Raw genomic sequence first — 8,397 nt, 5'->3', positions numbered from 1 at the left:
ACAAGAAGTCTAGGTGCATTTTCTTAAGACCACCAGAGTTGTAAAATTCACAAACTCCCACCTGAAACTAGCTTAAGCTACACAATTAGTATTCAACAAAGTTTATGGAACTAGTTGTGACAATAATAACTAACCTTCATGGGATGTTTGCCCTGTAGTAGGTACCATTTCCAGCAAACATTTTCACTGATTCATTCATTTAATCTTTGCAAAAACCTGTCATTAATATCCTCAGTAATCCCGTTTAATACATGAGAAAAGTCATGAGCAGCAGGGTCACATAAGTCCCCCAGGTTATGTAAATCAGAAGTGTTGGAGCCAGATTTTGATCCCAGGTGGGCTGGCTCCAAAGCCAGCATGCATGACCCACCTGCTTGACCAGTAACATGACTATTTATCAATCAAGAAAAAGTGTTATCTTCTGATTTTATTTTGGTCTGAGTTAGAGTAGGGGCTTACAGATTGAACTCAGAAGGTAGTAGTGTTCAGCAGAACAGTGTCCACCTGTGATGGTGTGGAGAAAATCTCACGGGGTTCATTCTTAGAATCTATTTCATTGGATATCAGTATTTGGTAGGAAAAAGTCAGAATATATGCCCTCAATTTTTATATGATAATGACTTTAGTGAAATTAATATCAGGGAAAACAATGGAAATTCAAACTAACGCTCAGAAAATGGGGGAAGTAGTTCTATAAGGATCATTCAGTTTAGATGTGCCAGGCGTTTATCAATCGCAGTGCCAGATATCTGCTCCCCACTGTGCTCCTTGAATTACCAGCTCCCACGCCCAGCACAGATGACTAGACACGGGTGAGTACCCGATCCAGGGTGTCGGGTCACCCTTGGGTCACAGTGAGTCCACAGGCTGGAGTGAAAAGATGAGCTGAGCTTATTGGATTCCCACTCCTGGGAATTTGCTTTGGAATACAGAATGACCCAGTGGCAACAGTAAGTCAAGGTGAAAAGTTGTGATGTAGGGAAAGAAAGGACCACTGTGGCCATGGGCACAGTCACAGCTGCTTGCACATGGAAGCAGACTCTTTGAGTGAGCACGGCAAGGCAGGCAGTTTAGAGGGGAGAACAAGGCAGAAATAAAAGGGAGAGAGGATGTATACACGGGTGAACACGAGAAGCAGGCAAGATAGTGGCTGTGCTTGCTGGTGCTGTCAGGCTCCACTGTGGTCTGCAGGGACCTGGACATACCCCATGGACTTACAGAACTCAGGGCAGTCTTTGTTCCTTGCAAACGGAAAAACCTAATCTGAAAGGCATATGGGTGAAAAGTAGTTTGCTTTTAGACAAAACCCTTCTACTTTAAACTAGATTATGGAAATATTGATAAGAAAAATTATGTATAATTAAGTATAATTTACCTCTGTGAAACCATCGTTTAAAAATCCAATGATTAGGCCTAAATGAAAAGGAATGTATTATATAAATTGTGATTTTTTTAAAGAGGTAGGTTTAAAAAAAAAACTTTTTGGTTATTTTAATCAAATTTTTCTTCGTATACATGGTCATTTTAGCACCCTTTAAGAAAAGAAAGAGATACAGAGATCCTAGCAAGGATTCCAAGAATAATTAAAATTATTAAAGTATGACTTACAAGAGAAGTAACAAGAAATTGGGGATATTTGGCTTTGAAAATAGAAAGCTAAGAGTGACTTTTTATTGTTGTAAGGAATATGGAAGGTTTTCAGTCAGTTATGTCTTGTACTCATAGAAACAGAAATGACCTTCAGTCAAAGCTTTTCTAATGAACACAAGGGAAGAGTCTTTTGGCCAGTTACAGAAGAAGGCCAAGGACTGTTTAGTTCTAGAGATGTTCAATAAGAAATTTAGGCAATACCTGGAAGTCATAGATGGTTGGCAAATAGAGCTCAGTAGCATCTCTGAATCTGAGCTGCCAACAGAGACACACAATGCCTGTCCATGAGTACCATGGGAAGCCGTCAGTCAGATAAGAAGGAAGAAATAGAAAGAGTACAGGAGAGAAACAGAGGAAGAAGAAGAAATAAACATGAATGTACATCTGAGGAGGTGGCCACGTTAGCATTCACCTATCAGATGCTTCTGAAGGTCACTCTGACCTCTGTTATTTTGTACAACATAGAGTGTAATAGAGTTGTCATCATGAAATGCCATGCTTGTTTAGAAGTGACCCAAGTTGAGCATGACAGATAGCCAAAGTTTCATGCACTCACTCTGAATGCAGTATCGCTCCCCAACTCTCCACAAGAGCTCCTTGGGGACGGCTCAAATACCCCAAGGGACAGGCCAAGACTGATTCACCAACTCACTTCAGGAACCCATCTGAGAGTGGCCCCCACCAGGGTGGGAATGCCTTGGCCAGAAGAATATCAATTATGGCGCCACCTTGCCCTGACTGTGCTACATACATCCCTATTCTTGAAGCTTGAAGGAAAATGGGAGATGTGGTCCCTATTTCTAAGAAACTGCACTGTTGAAGACCGACTTGAAGGCAGCCTTGTCTCCAGGCTGGAGTATGGAGGGCTACATCCTAATCTCGAATCCGTGTGTATTGCACACGGGAGCAATACCCCTCTCAGTTCTCCCACTGCCATTCCTACAAAGCAGATTAGATTGACTTTCCTCTGACATGACATCCTACATAGGACATGTAACAGACATATCTGACTGAGTTGCTGTGTTTTGTTGAAGTTGGGTTTAGGGGCTTCCCTGGTGGTCCAGTGGTTAGGAATGCGCCTGCCAATGCAGGAGACATGGGTCAATTTCTAATCCCAGAAGATCACACATGCTGTGGAGCAACTAAGCCGATGCACTACAGCTGCTGAGCCCTCGTGCCCTGGAGCCCACGGGCCACAACTGCTGAGCCCACGTGCCTAAAACCTGTACTCTGCAACAACAGAAACCACCGTAATGAGAATCTACACAACAATGAAGCATAGCCCCTGCTTGCCACAGCTAGAGAAAGGCCTGCACAGCAACAAAGACCCAACACAGCAAAAAAAAAAAAAAAAAAGTTGGGCTTAAAATAAAAAAGGATAAGAGAGGAACTATGTGGTACTCACTACTCAGAATTCTTGGTTTATGGACCACTATGGAGGCCATAAAGTTTTTATGCAAAAATTGACCTTGGGCAGCATGTAAAATTCAATCTTCTCATGTGTGTAGAGCTGAGAAAACTGAGGCCCTTAAAGGATTAGGAGCAGCAGAGGATGGATGGGATCAGGAGTCCCCCAAATCTCACCAAGTATTTTTCCCAGCAGACCAGATCAGTGCATGTTCTTTTTCTCAAAAGCAACCCAACATACTACAATTCAGTGGGTTGTGTAGTAGAACACAACCATGGAGGTTCTATTTGCCCAGAAATCCTAAAGTGGTAGAGGCTGAGGAGATTCTGTGACTATGTCCTGACATCATGTTCCACTGGGGCTGGGTCCTGTCTAACTTTCAACAGGACATGGTGACCACCAGTCACTGCCACCCAGGGTCCACACAAGGGCTTGCAGTCTTCCTGGTTTCATACTACTTCTAATCCAGAGGTTTAGATTAGAAAAACACTGGGTGAAAACAAGCCTCCTGTTCACAGCAGAGACTCTACCCTGGGATATATCAGTTCCTCCTAAAGTCAATCAATTCAAATCAACTTACTCCAATACACCTTGAATCATACTTGTTCCTGGCATGAGTGTGAAGCCAGTTTAATTTTTCACAACTGAATGAAGAAGTTATGCTAAATAAAAACAATGTTTTTAAAAAGTTAAAATATGAGTCATTATTAAACAAAGACACTTGGACAATAGCAATGTAAGAAACAGAAAGTGACATTTTCCACCCTGTCCAATACCACTCCCCTGAGACAATCATTGTTAACAGTTTGGTTTACATCCTCCCTTTTAAACATGTAGGAACATGTTTATAAATATTTGTCTTTCTAACTTTGACTAACTTAAGAAGCTCCCTGTTAAAGACTGTAGGTCAAATCCCTCTAATTAATGTATTAAGCCTACTGTGGGGATACTAAAGACAAACAAAATAACATAATATGGAAGAGGGTAACCTTCTTGCCTTGCTGTGACAAGCTTCAGAAGGATACCCCAAACATGAAAATTAGTCAAATCTGGTAATTTAAAAATAGGACTCCAGCTCTTATTAGAATTAAGAATAAGAACTGTGGAACTGAAATTATTTTCTAATACTATTCTGCTGAATTGCAGATAGGTTTCTACAGAAGAAAGCTTTATTTTATACTAAATGGTATCTTCTTTAACACTCATTGAGAATCTACTTGGCACAGTCTCTCTGATGTTCTGTGTTCTCTGCTGATTTCTTTTGGTTAAAAGAGTATCTGTGGCTAGGGTGACTTCCCAAGTGGCGAGAATGGTAAAGAAGAACCCACCTGCCAATGCAGGAGATATAAGAGACGTGGGCTCAATCCCTGGGTCGGGAAGATCCCCTGGAGGAGGGCAACCCCCTCCTTCTTCTTGCCTAGAGAATCCCATGGACAGAGGAGCCTGGCAGGCTACAGTTCATGGGGTTGCAAAGAGTCGGACATGACTGAGTGACTAAGGACACAACAATAAACATTATGGGAATCATCACCAACTTACCCTCAAATGATTCAGAAAAAAAAAAATACGTATACAAAGATGGAGAGAGAGATTTCGAGAGAGAGAAGCAATGATAAGGCAAAATTTTAGCACACATGGCTAGGGTGATGTTACCCTGATATCTGGAGAAGTGGTTATAACTTGGTCTAATTTGAAGAAACATTCTCTCCAGTCTGACTGTAAGGCAAGTCCAAGCCCAAATACCTGAGGGTTGTGCCCGTACATGCTGTGATTGAGGCAACATAACCTCAGGTGCTATTTATCTGAAGGGCTCCCAAGCCGCTGAGCTCCTGGCAGCTGCTCAAGAAGGAACGTCTGTACTTGGGAAGGACTAGTAGCTCCTGTTAAACTCGGGACCTGTAACTAGGTCTCAGACAAGCAATTAGCTTTCATTCAGTCCCTTGTAACTGAATAGGACACAAGGGCACGAGACCCAGGGAGTGTGTATTTAGCACAAGCACTAGATGAGGCTCTGTGCACTGTGGTTTAAGATACCCATGAGTCCTTTCTAGGCACAAGGAGATGGGTACAGCTTAAGTGATTGTCAGCGCCTGCCAAGACTGAGCAATTGTGTGATTACCCTTCATTTTTCCTCTCAATTGGACACAACTCTGACCTCTAATCTAAATTTCCCCACGATGGTCTCTGTAGCCTTGCAATGCTGTTTGCTGCCTGGCTTTCTTCATCTGGAGAATAGGGTTCTCAGTGCCCATCTCCAAAGGAGGAACAGTTGGTTCAAGCCCAAGATGGGTGTCAAAAATATGGATCAGTGGTCACAGAAACTCATTACAGCAATCACAAAAGATTGCCCAATGCCTCCTGTTATCCTGAATTAAAAAAAAAAATTCAGTTACAACTTGAAATACATTTGGGCAATATTTCTCAAACTGAGATTCACAAGTTATGAAAGAATTTTTTGATTTGGAGTTTTTCTTAAGATTATGATCTAAAAAAAATAATATAAGAATGTTCTGCACTATTGGGATGACCACCTTGTGACCAAATACTGTCTAGAGTTCGACATCTGCATTTGTGCCTCCAAGAGACCCAGCACTAAACAGAGCTATATACAACACTGTACACACATTGTATACAAGGCAATGTACTAAACTGATTGGACAACCAGTATAAGGATCAATGGATAGGATCCCAGTCATAAAAACTAAAAAGAACATTTTTGTCAAGTTCTCCTTAAAGTTTCATTGGCACTTTTCATTAGGAATGTGTTAGTAATTAAAGCTTAACTGAGGAGGCTGACTTATTAATAATATTGTGTCTTTAGTGGTAGAAACCTAGAACATGTTTCTCCATGTATTCAAATCCTCCTTTCCGTATGTCAAAAGGAAATAGGTTTTTTTCCTAAATATAGGTCTAGAATATTTCTATTCTCATGTATTATATATTTTGTGTATGTCTGTCTTATTGTGAACAGGATCTGTTTTTTTATTACATTTTCCATTAATTGCCTGTATACAGAACAGTATTGATCTGCATAATTATTTATAGCTGATCCCCCTAAATGCTTGTTAGTTCTGATAATTGAGTAATCCTAAATCATTTAACCCAAATGCCCTGAATGGCAGATACCATTTTAACTGATGTTATTAACTGAAATTTTTAAAAATCTCTTTTATTCTATCATAACTTTCATTTGATTTCTTAATATTGTATTTGTTGTAATATACAATTTGGAGACACAATTTTATTATAAGATTTATTTTCTAGGATGACATGTCCTTCATATTTCCCAGTATGTTCATTCCAATTTGACAAACATAGGTTTTTAGTTGCTTCCCTTGCTTTTTAGACAGTCGTCTGAATTATTTACTTTGGCCATGCCATGCAGCTTACAGGGTCTTAGCTCCCTGACCAGGGACTGAACCTGAGCCATAGAAGTGAAGAGCTGAGTCCTAACCACTGGCCCACCAGGGAACTTCTAAGATAATCTTCTAATTTTTTAATTAGAATTATTTCATTTCCTTTTAAATATGTAATCCTTTTAAATATGTAAGTCTCATATTTTATTGTAAACCAGCAATGTAACAGGTTCTAAATATTTATGCTACACTTTCTTTAGTCAGATGCCTTATATTAAATTTACTGACAACATTGAATAATAACACATTGTTTCAGATTTCCAAACAGTGACAGGTCAAAAGCAAAAATCTGGTTGCTATCGGCTGCCCCTGTGCCATGTCAAACTCTGGTTTCAAGCAGCAGAATTTGGCATTTTCGTTCCGTTCACTCACTGCCTTGGCCCAAGGAAATGACTTGGATGAGTGCCCTTCTTTTTTATTCAGAGATGCCATAGATTAATTGTAAAGACTTCCTTTCATCTGCATAACAGAATGGGTTCAGATAGCCTTTTAAGCTATTATCTGCAGTTTGGAACTTTGTGCTGGAAAGTCAGCAGTTATACAAAAGGGGTCTGTTAGAAACACTGAACAATGAGAGTTTGACATTTTTCTCCTTCTGCCTCCAGAAAAGAACCAAAGCAACTATTTGATTACATTTATGTATTTCATAAAAGAATGTGGGGATATATTCATACGCCAGCAAACCTCGTGGAAATGACAAAACTGTGCAGCTTGTTTAAGGGGACGCTCTCATTAATACCTCACTCCCATTGAGCTGGTGGAAGGAGAGCGGCAGCAAATGATTCCATGTGCTCTACTAAGCACCCAAACTGTGTGCTTTCTTAAACGTAAGAAAAGCAAGAAGCCGTGCAGAATCTAGGATGAACTCAGCCTTATACTGTAAGGGAGAACAGTGAGGGAGGGGGAGAATAGTAAACAGTATGCAACACTGTTAGGATTTTGGCTGAAATAAAGCAATGTGTACAAATACTTAAAACAGAAATTAAACCAAAAAAATTTTCTTTTGCCCTTCTTTGTAAGTACTTCTTGGTTACATCAGTTGTTTTTCTCTCTTGACTTCATTGATTTTGTGTGAGCCTGCATGCGTGCACATTCTTTGAATATAAATTGCTTTAATTAAAAACCACCTGAGCCAGAGAGCCCAGCTTAACAGGGTGAAGATTTAGAAGCAGGGCTTTCACATCCCAGTTGCCCTTCCAAAAGAGCTGAGATTTTCCAGGACAGTCTCTTCTTTGAACCTAACATGAAAACACGTTAGAGCTCTTTTTGGAACAGAGAAATATACATAGGAAATAAAGACATTGTTTTTATCAAATTCTCTTCTTTTACTCTGACGTAAGCTGGCTAAGAAATAAAGTATCTCCTTCCCGAGAGGAAAGTGGATCGAGTCTGTTTTCTCCATATCTAATCCTGCTCCCCGTGATGGGTATTATAAAAATGCAGAATCGAGGTTTCCCATCTTCTCTTCCCTGGAGTTTCATCCCAGTCTCCCTTCATTTATCCAGCACAGGCTGTGAGCCCACAGCTATTGAGCCAGTGTGAATCACGGGCTGGGTAACCAGGGCTGGGTCTGAGCTCCTTTATCTGGACCCTGCTGACACATTATTTATCATATTTATATAAGCTAGTTCAGCCTCATTCTGGGACAAGGAAGAGTTATTGGCTGTCAGAGACTGGGCTGCTCAGAACACAGAAGAGAACAACAAACCCATCTTTCCTCCACCACATCGTGCCCCAAAGGCCACCAGGCTAAGACCAATTCAGGGAAACTCATCATTCCGTCTATACCATGTCCTTTGATATATGTGGTATGTTTGAGGTGGCCCTCAAGCGTGCTGCTGCATAAAGCCAAGAGGTCAACTTCTTCTGGCTCTTTCAGAGCTCACCCATGGCCCCCAAACAATCCCTCTCCACCCACAAACC

The sequence above is a fragment of the Capra hircus genome, chromosome 2, assembly GCF_001704415.2.
Source record: "Capra hircus breed San Clemente chromosome 2, ASM170441v1, whole genome shotgun sequence".
Lineage (NCBI taxonomy): Eukaryota > Metazoa > Chordata > Mammalia > Artiodactyla > Bovidae > Capra > Capra hircus.
Note: the sequence above shows the minus strand (reverse complement) of the source record.